The sequence below is a fragment of the Rattus norvegicus genome, chromosome 13 (genome assembly GCF_021556685.1).
Source record: "Rattus norvegicus strain SHRSP/BbbUtx chromosome 13, alternate assembly SHRSP_T2T, whole genome shotgun sequence".
In the NCBI taxonomy this organism is placed as follows: domain Eukaryota; kingdom Metazoa; phylum Chordata; class Mammalia; order Rodentia; family Muridae; genus Rattus; species Rattus norvegicus.
In genome coordinates this window covers 69,047,868-69,060,821 of record NC_141546.1, presented here as the reverse complement: position 1 = coordinate 69,060,821, position 12,954 = coordinate 69,047,868, and the positions used below count along the sequence as shown (strand labels likewise).

The window sequence follows — 12,954 nt, the reverse complement described above, 5'->3', positions numbered from 1 at the left end:
ACAATAGCACAACTGTTTCCAATCTACTCCCCTCCCGGAATGTACTTCTCCACATCATACCTCTGTATAATAAATATGATGCTGTAATATAGCTGAGTCATGGGAAACATGAACCAGGTCATCTTAAAACCTGGATGGATATCCCAACTCCTCCCTATAAGATCTTTGAGCAAGTCGTGTACCTTTCCTTGTCTTGGCTTCCTTCCTTATAAGGATAATTAGAAGAGTACTTACCTGTGGAGTCATAGGAAAGGTGATAAGCTCTATGAATGTGGCTCTTACAGAGCATTGATGGGCACACGGTGAGTGCCGTTGGCCATTGTAATGTTTGATCACACCTTCTGACCTCCTTTCTGCCGTTTGACACTCCCCTAGTTTTCTGCCTTCCTAGCTGATCACCTTTTACCTGCTTGGGAGCTTCTTTTTCTCTACACACTACACAGGCTGAGAACTTGCTAGCTTCTCATTCCCCGAAATGAGTCGTCTCAGCAGTTCAAACATGGCGCTGAAGGGCAGAAGGATTCCTGAGGAGCCAATGGACTTTGGTTTAGATGAGAAGGTAGCAGAGCTGAGCCGTGATGGCAATGAAAGATGGCAACAACAGCAGGACAGACGCACTCCCCGGCAGGAAGCAAGGGCGTGCTTTTGCCTTAGACCTCTTCGCAGCAAGGCTGCTCTCAGAAGGCACTGCTCCCTCTGGGGCAGAGGATCTTCCCTCGGTTAATCCTTTCTAGAAACACCCTAGAAACCCCTGGGTCTGTGTGACCTCAGCTGATTCGAGATCTAAACAAGTTAACAATCTAGACCTGTGGGTCTCAAGCTTTCTAATGCTGCGACCCTTTAATATAATTCCTCATGTTGTGGAGACCATAACATTATTTTTATTGCTACTTCATAACTACAATTTTGTTACTGTTCTGAGTTGTAGTGTAACTATTTTGGGAGATAGAGGTGGCCAAAGTGGTCACAACCCACAGGTTGAGAAGCGCTGACCATTAACCCCTCCAAAGCTTGACTCTATGTTAATTGCTCGGTCAAAGGCTTTACCATCGCCCCAGGTGTCCAGGTTAGAAACATGGACGATAGTTTGGTTTGTATCCATCCTTTGCCTCCACAATCCATCGCTCAGGACATCCAGCCGACTTTACTATCTTGAGTCAAGTTTTAATCTGTGATGACTCGCAATCCCTAGTTTCACCATTGCTAAGCTGGATTGTTACAAATGAGAGACAGGGAGACCCAGGTCGTCATCTTTCATTCTATTTCCTTTCCACACAGCTCTTTGCCATGAAACCTCATTAAAATATGAATTCGTTCTTGCTCTGTGTCAGATTTTTCAATAGCCTTTTCTTGTTCTGAAAATCCAGACAGGCTACATATGGGTCTTTCGGAGCATACAATTTCTCCCATCATCGCACCCTCCCATTTAATCTACAGAGCAGCAGGCTAAGTGACATTCGGTATCCCAGGTTTTCTTAATTTCCTATTGCTTTCAGACTCACATTCTCCTCCCTATACCCGCTCCCTGACTATTCTTTAGGTAATCCCTACCTGACTCAGGTGCTATTTACCAAACCCAATAAACGACCACTCTGATAATGTTGGCTGGTTTTGCATTTATTGAAATTTTATTTCAGCATCTATTCTTATGAGAGGATTTCATATTTTCTATTCTCTGACTTGTGATATCTCTAGCTTTCCTCATTTATGATTTAAGCAAAATCCTAGACCTGTATAATTTTACCTTTTGTAAATCGTATCTTTTAACAACTATGGGATAGCTTGCTTGTCACCCTCATTGTGGAGATGATCAAACCAATTCCTGACTGGCAATGAAATTGGAGCAGAGAGATGAAATGACTTATTAGCAAGTGCAGCATCAGTAGTACCTATCCATTCTCTACAGTAACGACTCAACGACAGTTGGAGTCATTATCACGTTGTATGCTGGGGTAGCTCAAGTCCCTGCAACAGCACTGGCACAAGGCAGATCTTCAGCAGAAACCCGAGAGCCTTACCAAAGTCCAAGCATCTGAAGACTTCCATTCCTCACGGTCCATGATCTTGGGAAGTGGGAAAAATCAATGGCAGCTACTGTGACCCCAGAAGATCAGAACACATGAGAATGACGCATGGTGACAAATTCTTCCATGATGTCCCTCTGGGAAAGAACACAAGGTACAAGCCAAATGTCATTAGAATAGTTGAAACACAACAGCTGAAACCCAACTATTCTAACTAATAAATCACAACACAGGATTCCTCATAGTCTTGATGAACATTTTAGCCTGTCTTATTCACAGTCTTTGTTTTATTACTTGTGCTAGAAGGGTGCCAGGCAAATAGCAAGGGCTTAAACATACTTGTTTGAATAAACAAATGACTATACTGGCAATTTTACTGGTGAAAGAATTATAATGAAAGAAATACATTGGATGCTCTAGGGAGCATTTGACCCAACTGGAATTTTCTTTCTTCAGATTTTCCTGGGGATTGTCAACCAGAAACTCGTATTCCTTACTGGGTCATTTCAGAGCCCTCGTCTCTTCTGGGATCTAAATAGTAGAATTTCTTACATCTTCTTTTTGCTTCTGGACCTTGGGTCTTGTTCCTAAATTCCTATCTACATATTAATGATTTTCCAATTCCCTAACCTTAGCTTCTATGTGCTCATGGGCTCATGTACATAGTTAGTGGAAGCTCTGAGATCTCATTGTGAGCCCAAATTTATTGTGTTCAGCACAGGAATTGATTACTCACTTTTTGCCCAAGCAAACCAACAGCAAAACCAGGAGAAGGCCCTTCCTGCTCCTCTGCCTCTGTCCTCTCAGTGATTGGATGGATGGATGAGTGGGTGGGTGAATGGATAGCTGGATGGGTGGGTGGGTAGGTGGATGGATAGCTTGGTGGGTGGGTGAATGGATAGCTGGATGGGTGGGTGGGTGGGTGAATGGATAGCTGGATGGGTGGGTGGGTGAATGGATAGCTAGATGGGTGGGTGGGTGAATGGATAGCTGGATGGGTGGGTGGGTAGATGGATGGATAGCTGGATGGGTGGGTGGGTGGATGGATAGCTGGAAGGGTGGGTGGGTAGATGGATGGATAGCTGGATGGGTGGGTGGGTGAATGGATAGCTAGATGGGTGGGTGGGTGAATGGATATCTAGATGAGTGGGTGGGTGAATGGATAGCTGGATGGGTGGGTGGGTGGATGGATAGCTGGATGGATGGGTAGGTGGATGGATAGCTGGGTGGGTGGGTAGGTGGATGGATAGCTTGGTGGGTGGGTGAATGGATAGCTGGATGGGTGGGTGGTAGGTGGTATCTGCCCCCATTCTGAGACAGATCTAGGTATTACTCCTACTCTCTGTCTTGCTCACTTGCCCACTAGAGCCCAGCCTCTTAGAGAGTGGGTCACATAGCTACACATGAGGATTATGAGAAAGTTGACAAGAGTCAAGTTTTCTGAATGCACAATCAAAAATTCATTTTAAAAATTAAATGGGTAATGGAGACATTTCTGGCAATGCTTAGCCTCGTTGCAGTGTGTACCTTTGCAGCAGCCTTGGTTCTAAACAAATAACAGGCACACTCCACCCAACATGACGACACACGTACACCTCCACGCATACTTAACACTATTGCGTGCTAAGTTACAGCACTTTTACTGTACATGCCCAGTTTTATAATCTTACAGAAGTTTAATCGTTTACTTTTAAAAAGAGGAAGGGGTCTTTTACTATTTCCCTAACATCATTCCTCAGCATGTAAGTATCACGTTAATTTATCTTTGGATTGCGCTTTTTTAGAATGTTTGCAGATAATGGAAGCTTATACAACTTGCTTGAATGAACACCTAAAAACACCCATTAAAGCATTAACATTGGTTCTTTGCATGCCCACTCCCCCCCCACACACAAAAGCATTTCTAATAATCAAGCATGGGTACAGCATGTAGCAATAACAAAGGTGACAGTGACTTGTAAGAGGCCTGTGAGGAGCTGAGGATAAGTCAGAACTCTGAGCTGTGGCATCAGAATCTCTGCTCCAACTCTGAGAGCACTGACAAGAACCATGGTATCAGGGGTTGGGGATTTAGCTCAGCGGTAGAGCACTTGCCTAGCAAGTGCAAGGCCCTGGGTTCGGTCCCCAGCTCCGAAAAAAAAAAAAAAAAAAAAAAAGAATCATGGTATCAGAAGGAAGGAAATGATGGATTTTCCACACTCTGAGTTGGTTATAACACCCTGGGGTATTGCGGTTGCTTCTGTATCTGACTTTTGTTGTGGTGAAGTTGCATTAGGTCGGGAGAGAGTGACTAAAATGAGACGGATTTGAAAACATCTGAACAAAAAGACTCTTTCAACCCAAAATATGGCACTCTTCCATACTGGTTATTTTGAGTTGAAGGCTTTTGAAAAACAGCATATACAGGAAGGGCTCTTGGCCTTTCCCATTTCTTCTGAAGCAGAATATAAATTTCCTGTGAGAAAGGTGCCCTCCCTGTGCCAGGAAGAGGAAAGCATTCTTATCGCTGGAGACAGAAAGTCGATCTCCTGAAACGAATCTGTAGAGATAAACCTCACTAAAAACAATGCTTATAAACCCGCAGTTTGACCCATATATTTCCTAGCCATTTTGAGCACATTGTTGTCTCTAGCCCAAGTCCTTTCCCCTATGTCTAGTCATGGCTTCACATTTATTAACCTTTGGTAAAATGGGATATGTGTTTCTAAGTCTAACAGCTTCTTTGGGCTTTCAATTCTGTGAACACTTCTATAATGCATAACATTATTTTAAAAAACAGTATTTTTTCCTCTTATTAATCTTTTTTTGTTAGTTTAATTTACTGCCTCCAGGAGCTGAACCTGGTGTTGGGGTGGGGGTGAGGGTGGGGGCGGGGAAGAGATCTCTTTCCTCCTCCAAACACATGAAGTGAGGAAAATTAAGGACTGGACACAAAGACCACTGCCTTCAGCCCATGGGAAAAGATATTGGACTCATAGCCAGAAATTTAGTTCAGAGCCTAAATCAGAGGTTTCCCTTGGGTCTCTCCCCTGAGAGCTCAGAGAATCCTGCAGAAGACTGGATTCTTCCTCCTGCTGGGTTGCCTTGTCCAGCCTTGGTGTGAGGACTTTTGCCTTGTCTTACTGTGGCGTGTGTGTGTGTGTGTGTGTGTGTATGTTTGTGTGCGTGTGTGTGTGTGTGTGTGTGTGTGTGTGTGTGTGTGTTGTCTCTTGGAGACCTCCTCCTTTCTAAAGGAAGACAGAATAGGAGTGAATAAGGAGGAGCTGAGAGGAGTGGAGTGAGGGGAAACTGTGGTCGGGATATATTGTATGAGAAAAGAATCCATTTTCAACTCAAAAAATAAAAACAAAACAAAAACAAAAAAAACACTACCTCCAAATGAAGGCAACTCTTTCTCATTTTGAGTTTCTATATTAAGATTCTCCTGAATCCTAATCTCAGGTACACTATATTTACAAAAGTAAGGGAAAGTGATGGGGCCCAAATATACTTGTTGACAGGTCAGGGGCCATAGCAACTAAGGTGGTAATTATTTTAAAAAATATTTTCTTTTTACTCCTGTTAATGTCATGTAATATATATACACACACATATATATATATACGTATATACATATACTTGCGTATACATACAATTTGTATATATTTAAGGGTTGGTTTCTTATTTTCTTTCAAGTCCTTGGAATCCCATGCCAAAACATTGGAGGAGTTTCCAAGTTGAGCAATTTGTTTTTTTTTTCTGCCTTTCTCTGCCTTTCTCTGAGAAAGCTCATTAGATGCAAGGGTGCTTAAATACCTTCTAAGCTCCCTAAACACATGTGTGATTCCAAGCTTTATGGTCCTTACAAGCTATAACGAGCTTATGTAAAGCTGTTCAAAGCTACTCCTGTGGCCTACTTCCTTCCTTTCCACTCTCAAGCTTCCAAGTGCTTCTAGAATGGGTCTGTGTACAAAACGAGTAGGCCAAACCATGGCTACGCCGAGTGTGAAAACGGTTTTTGCCGAGAATGGTCTCTGCTCTCATTGTAAATGAAGATTCTAGATGGGGTAACATGGAGTAGTTGGCTGCTCAATTATATTTGAAAATGAATGAAAAAGAACTAGCTTGCTTCTAAAGGCCATTATTAGGAGCCCTCTCTAGATATTAGCTGTTTCACTCTTTAATTGTGGGTACTCCATTTCTCCTCAGAATGCTTTATAGGTCTTTAGTATCTCACTGGAGGAGGTCAGAAAAGAATGGATGGAGGACTCTTGTTCCTAAGCTATTTTGAAGTCATCCACCCATCCACCCATCCACCCATCCACCCATCCACCCATCCACCCACCCATCCACCCATCCATCCATCCACCCATCCACCCACCCATCCACCCATCCATCCATCCATCCATCCATCCACCCATCCATCCATCCACCCATCCATCCATCCACCCATCCATCCATCCTGCCTAATGCATGGTAAACTTGGATGTGGGTACCCTCCCCAATACTGAAATAAAGAGTATAAAATGTGTTTGTTCCTCTGAACCATAAGAAGAAAATTAAACAAGAACATGAAAGCCAGTTTGATAGAGCTCCCTGAATTTCCAATCGATTGACAGGCTGATTAATCTGAAAGGACTCTCCTCGAGTGTTAAAACATTTCTGGTATAAATCGAGAAAAGAAAATTATGACCATGCATAAGAATATACGTCATTCATACTGAAACTACTTAAATTTAGGGCATTCTTTTGAGGTTAGTAATGTCAAAATTCAAAATTTGTATCCTGTGTGAATTCTCCGTCAATGATTCCTTATGCTTTTATACAGTTTGTGGCATGGTTTCTAAACCCTCACAAGTAACAACCACAAATGGCTTTTAGTGAGTGCTTTCTGAATGCCAGGCATTGTAAGTTCTATAACTTACCATAGCAGACGTGGGGGCTTGTTTTTAAATGCCTTAGTTTTTCCCACTTAAAAGCAATGACATTGATTGAGTAACAGCATCATTCTAAGGGTTAAAGGAGATCACTGCATATAATACCTTAAAAAAAAATTAACCAGCTTGAAGGGGCTCGAGACCCCATATGTACAACAATGCCAAGCAACCAGAGCTTCCAGGGACTAAGCCACTACCTAAAGACTATACATGGACTGACCCTGGACTCTGACCTCATAGGTAGCAATGAATATCCTAGTAAGAGCACCAGTGGAAGGGGAAGCCCTGGGTCCTGCTAAGACTGAACCCCCAGTGAACTAGACTGGTGGGGGGAGGGCGGCAATGGGGGGAGGGTTGGGAGGGGAACACCCATAAGGAAGGGGAGGGGGGAGGGTGATGTTTGCCCGGAAACCGGGAAAGGGAATAACACTCGAAATGTATATAAGAAATACTCAAGTTAATAAAAAAAAAAAAAATTAACCAAACATGGAGGTACGACAAAAAGACTAAATCACACAGCCATTCAAAGACTTAAGTAATAATAACAATAAAGCTGTATTTATGAATCCTGTGATTCTCTGGGTGAGATAAATTCAATTATTATTGATCAGGCCCCAGGATCTGATCAATTATTTTTTGTTAGGAAGTTTATATGCTGCTGAAGTTACTTAGAAACTATTTTTGTCTTTTGGAAAAGAGAAGCTCAAAGATCATGATTTACACATTTGTAGGTCATTAATAAGTTTCATATCAAATGTTACAATTTCATTCCAACATTTTGTTCTGCTTTCCAAGTCTCTTATTGCCACTTTTATACCAGTTTTAGTATCTTCCTGGCTAAATCTTCCTGATTAAAGAGACAAGTCTTCGATAAACTGCATATTATATATTCAAGAATTATGAATATACATTTTTAAAATTTATATGAGAAATACAGAAATCCACTGAGGTAGCAATCATTCTTGCAGAAAACTTGAGAAGATGGGTTGAGAGGAGTTTATTACTGGCTCAAAAATTATATGAACGGTGATAGATTTAGGCAGTCTGATATCAGAGCTTTCTCACAAAAAGGCCGAGCCACAAAAAGTAAACACGGAAACAAACCAGAAAGAAAAAAATTGTGTGCTAGTCAATGAGAGATTGATTATTCCGGCTCTGGCTCCAATGAGGAACATCTATGCTTTGCTGTATGTAATGTATGGGAATAGAACATGGCCTAAAGAAAAAATTCATGGAGAGATGATTTAAAGAAATATTAGTTCTTATCTCCTTTGCTAACCCAGTAGCATTACATCACAAGAAGCCCAAACCAAAATAAGACATTGCAAGAACTATTCAAAACCGTGAAGGGAAAAAGCTAATTTTCTCCTCTACATCAGATTTTCTTTTTTCCTTTATGGAGTCAACAAATGGGTTTGCTAATTACCAGGGTTTCAACCTCTTGCTTTACATTAACTGTAATTTGCATTTCAAGGTCAATAGAGAAGATTCCTGGACAGAAATTCTGGGGATGAGTCCATTGGTGGTAGACCTACCCATGAGACTCCTAAGCTTGCTATTTCCCCAGGAAATCCGTACTGACTGGCACTTAGCAAATGCTGACTTTTGAAAAATGCTTTTGCCAGACTCTTCATTGAAGATCCTTTAGGGAGGCAGAGAGAGCTCCTCCCGTTATATGAGCATGCTCTTCTCAGTCTCTGTATAACACAGAAACAATACACCCTTCCCCTGCAGTGTTCCTGTGGATACAAATGGAGAATCAGGTGGGGACTGAGGCTCCATGGTCACACTCAAACTTTTATTCAGCTGATTGTTGCCACATGCTGCCACGGGAGCATCCAGGCCCCACATCTCACCGCATTATTACCATGGAACCCCAGTAAAAAGCAAACAGAAACTCCAAAGTTTCCTGTAAAAATTTCTACTTGTAAATGTTGACAATTATCTCAATATTTAAGTCCAAATTTATCCCAAAGCTACCATGCAAGTCCTACTTTAATAAATATATATTGGGAAAAAAAATCTAGATTTATTCAAAAGCTAAAGTGGGGGGGTCTGATTATTGTTTGAAGGAATTTATCATAGGTTCCTTCTGGGAGAAAATTTCTCTCTGTACTTAAAGAATTACTGGTTCAGGAAATTTTAATTTTAGATTCATTTAAATAATACATCAATTATGTAAACTGCCTTATTTGCAGAGGCTGCCAAATCTTGCCTGGTCCTCGCCCAGCTCTTTGTGTTCAGGACAATTTCCAATTAAGTGTAACTCCATTTATTCAACATATAAGGTAGCCATGAACTGACAAGAAGTTTGCATGTTGCTGAGAATGTCAAAACGAGGAAGATTTGCTTCTGGAAGCCTGTTTGTGGAAGGTAATATATATATAGTAAAATGAATGTAGGCAAATTTAGGGCTAGCAGATTTGACTTGAGTCCTGAGTAACATTGTTACTAGCTCTGCTACCGGTAAAATATAAAAAATAGAGAGTACCATTTTAGAATAACTTGTTATCTACACAGAGTCTCTGGCTCAAGATGGGTCAACCAATGATGTTCGATTTTTGATAGACACTGATATATGTTCAGTAAACACTGCCCTGTGACTTTGAATTGTGATCTCTATGTGAGGTATGTTCATCTCTCAAGACACTGGCTGGGACATAGGGACAAGGGTGTTTCAGGCAGAGAGCAGAGCCTGTACCTCTGTCAGGTAGGGTTCCCTCCCCCACACTTTTCTCTATATTCTTTCTCACTATGAGCTCAGCTTTCATATGGCAGCGTACATATCATCGATAATGCCCAGAGCCCATAGGTACTTACTTACATTTTCAGAAAATGATAAATCTATGAGCTGAATGTAAATTTAATGTATGTCAGGGCAGTGCCCTGATGCACTTGACTTTAGCTATCATACAATTTAAAAAGCAGTCACTGGGCTGGAGAGATGGCTCAGTGGTTAAGAGCACCAACTGCTCATTCAGAGGTCCTGAGTTCAATTCCCAGCAACCCCATGGTGGCTCACAACCATCTGTAATGAGATCCGATGCCCTCTTCTGGTGTGTCTGAGGACAGCGACAGTGTACTCACATACGTAAGATAAACAAGCAAATCTTTAAAAAGCAATCACTAGAGACCATGGAGGTAAGTTGTGTGAACATATGGAAATTCTTTATGACTTCACACGACCCAGACCAAAAATAAATAAATAAAAAGTTCTAAAGAGAGGTGGAGATACTGGTTCCATGAGTAAGACATGACTTTTGGACAGACTTGTAGGATCTAGTATGAGAAACAGGCAACTAGCTTCATCTCCTACCAAGAATAGCCATCCTCCTTAAGGGAGAAGCTATACCCTTGACCCAGGAAATACAAACAACTTTTAAGAAGGCTATATGACTTTTGGCAGTTATGAAATGACAAACCACCACCACTTCTGTGATCTCAAATCAGTAGGTTACCATTGGATAAGCTGGACCCAGATTTGCTTCTTCAGTTTATAAAAAAAGTTCAGCAGGCATTATGAAATATGTATGTGTTTGCATATGTGTGTGCTACATATGACATATATATGTATGTATATATGCTAATAAATTAGAAAGCCTATAAACTACACGAATTTATGTATACATATGGCCTACTACAATCGAACCATAAGAACCATAAGAACATTTTAAATATATAAATAACCAATAACAGAAAAGAGGTTGATTCAATACTAAGAACAATAATAATTATAATGAAAGTCCCAGGGCTGGGGAGACAACTGCATAGGATGAGGACCTAAGTTTGATGTCCAGAACCCATGTAAAAGGGTGAGGGTAGGGCATTACTGCAATCCTGGCACTGGATTGGCAGAAACAAGACTTCCTTGAGGCTTGATGGCCAGATAACCTATTGCCAGTGAGCCTATATCCCAGATGACAGTAGCAGCTAAAAAAGAGCTTAGCAAGTAAGGGCACTTGTCCCTAAGTCTGATGACTTGAGGTTGTCACTAGAAGACATAATACAAGGAAAAGGGGTTGGGGATTTAGCTCAGTGGTAGAGCGCTTGCCTAGCAAGCGCAAGGCCCTGGGTTCGTCCCCAGCTCCGAAAAAAAAAAAAAAAGAAAAGAAAAGAAATACAAGGAAAAGTAGAATCCAAGTGGTCCTCTGATCTCCACGATTGTCACTGTGGCAAATATGCAAAGGTGAGCGCGCGTGTGCGCACACACACACACACACACACACACACACACACACAAGAATTATTATTAATAATTATTCCATGGTGCCAAGATTATCATATTAGCAACATTGGATAAGGGCACTACTGAAACTGAATACTATTGATGAAGACAGATGCAGACAATCATTTACAAATGCCAGCCAATCCAAACATCCGGAAATGAAACACCATAGCTTTTACCCACACCAATAATTTATATGGTTGACCCTCATATAAAGGAATCTTGTTTTATTATAATTCCCCCAAAAGTTGACCAGGGAAAGCAAAGACTTCTACAACAAAGCACTAGTAAATGAAAGTAAACAGAAAAAAAAAAGAGAGATGGAGAGACTCCCATAGTTGTGAAGTGGAGCTAATTGTCTACAGTCTCTGTCAGAAAACAGATGATATTAGATTGTTGTCTGGCCCAATTGTCATCAGAGAGGCCTCTACCAGCAGCTGGTGGGAGCAGATGCAGAGACAAACAATAGGCAGAGAGAAAGCCCAAATTAGAGATTTCTATCAAGTCCCTCCCAGGGAAGCTCAGGAACCCTGTAGAAGAGGAGAAGGATTGTAGGATCCAGAGGGATCAAGGACACCACAAGAAAACCCACAAAATCAACTAAGCAAGGCTCACAGGGGCTCACAGAAACAAAAGCTACAATCATGGAGCCTGTATGGGTCTGTGCTGGGTACTCTGCATGTATGTTATGGTTGTGTATGGTTTTGTGGTATCTCTGACTTTTGGCCTGTTCTTGGGACCTTTTTTCTCCTTCTCAGTTCCTTGTCCTGCTTTGATGTGAGGGTTATGTCTAGTCATATTGTATCTCGTCATGCCATGTTTGGTAAATATCCCTGGGAGGCCTGTTTTTTGTGTGTTTGTTTTTGCTGTTTTCTGAAGGGAAGAGGAATAGATCTGGAGGAGAGAGAGGTAGGGACTTGGAGAAGTGGAAGAAGGAAAATTTATTGTCAGGATGTTGAAGACAAACAAACAAAAATGGTTTATAGATACAGAAAGGCTAGAGAAAGCAGAACAAAAATGACTTGAATTGGTTATTTCAAAGTAACTTGCCCTACGGGGGGATGACAAGAGACAGAATAAGAGAAATAACTGTTGGTTAACATCAAGTTATTTCAGATCACCTCTTTTTTCTTAAACATCATAGAGGGGTTTATTTATTTAAAAAACAGAAAATGGGGGGCTGGGGATTTAGCTCAGTGGTAGAGCGCTTACCTAGGAAGCACAAGGCCCTGGGTTCGGTCCCCAGCTCCGAAAAAAAGAACCAAAAAAAAAAAAAAAAAAAAAAACAGAAAATGGTCTTTACAGAATTAAAAAGGATAATCACAAAGTTTATATGGACATATAAAAAACACCAAATAGCTAAAGAAATCTGGAGCAAGAAGGATGGAGCCAGAAGTTTCACAGTATCTAATCTCAGGGCATCCCCCAGAGACACACTAACTGTAGCAGGTGTGCTAGATAGTTTTATGTCAACCTGACACAAGCTAAAGTCATCAGAGAGGAGGGAATCTCAGTTAACCATATGACCATATGTCACCATAAGATAAGGTTGTTCGCAGACCTGTAAGGCATTTGCTTAATTAGTGATTGATGGGGAAGGGCCCAGCCCATTAGGGGTGGTACCATCCTGGACTGGTGGACCTGAATTCTATTTAAAAAAGCAGGTTTGTGAAACCATGAGGGTCAAGCCAGTAAGCAGCACCCCTCCATGGCCTTTGGTCCTGCATCCAGGTTCTTGACCTGTTTGAGTTCCTGCTCTCGTTGCTTTCGATGATGAACTGTTTATATG

General features: G+C 41.4%; 1 long non-coding RNA gene across 1 annotated transcript in view; it reads right to left on the bottom strand.

Moving 5' to 3' along the window:
- Positions 1-1,597: 1,597 nt before the first annotated feature.
- The window catches only part of LOC148001695 (uncharacterized), a 94,964-nt gene continuing 83,607 nt past the window's right edge, over positions 1,598-12,954 (bottom strand). The window contains exon 4 of the long non-coding RNA XR_015636035.1: positions 1,598-2,161. This is a non-coding gene — a long non-coding RNA (uncharacterized LOC148001695). The remainder of the gene's footprint in view (positions 2,162-12,954) is intronic.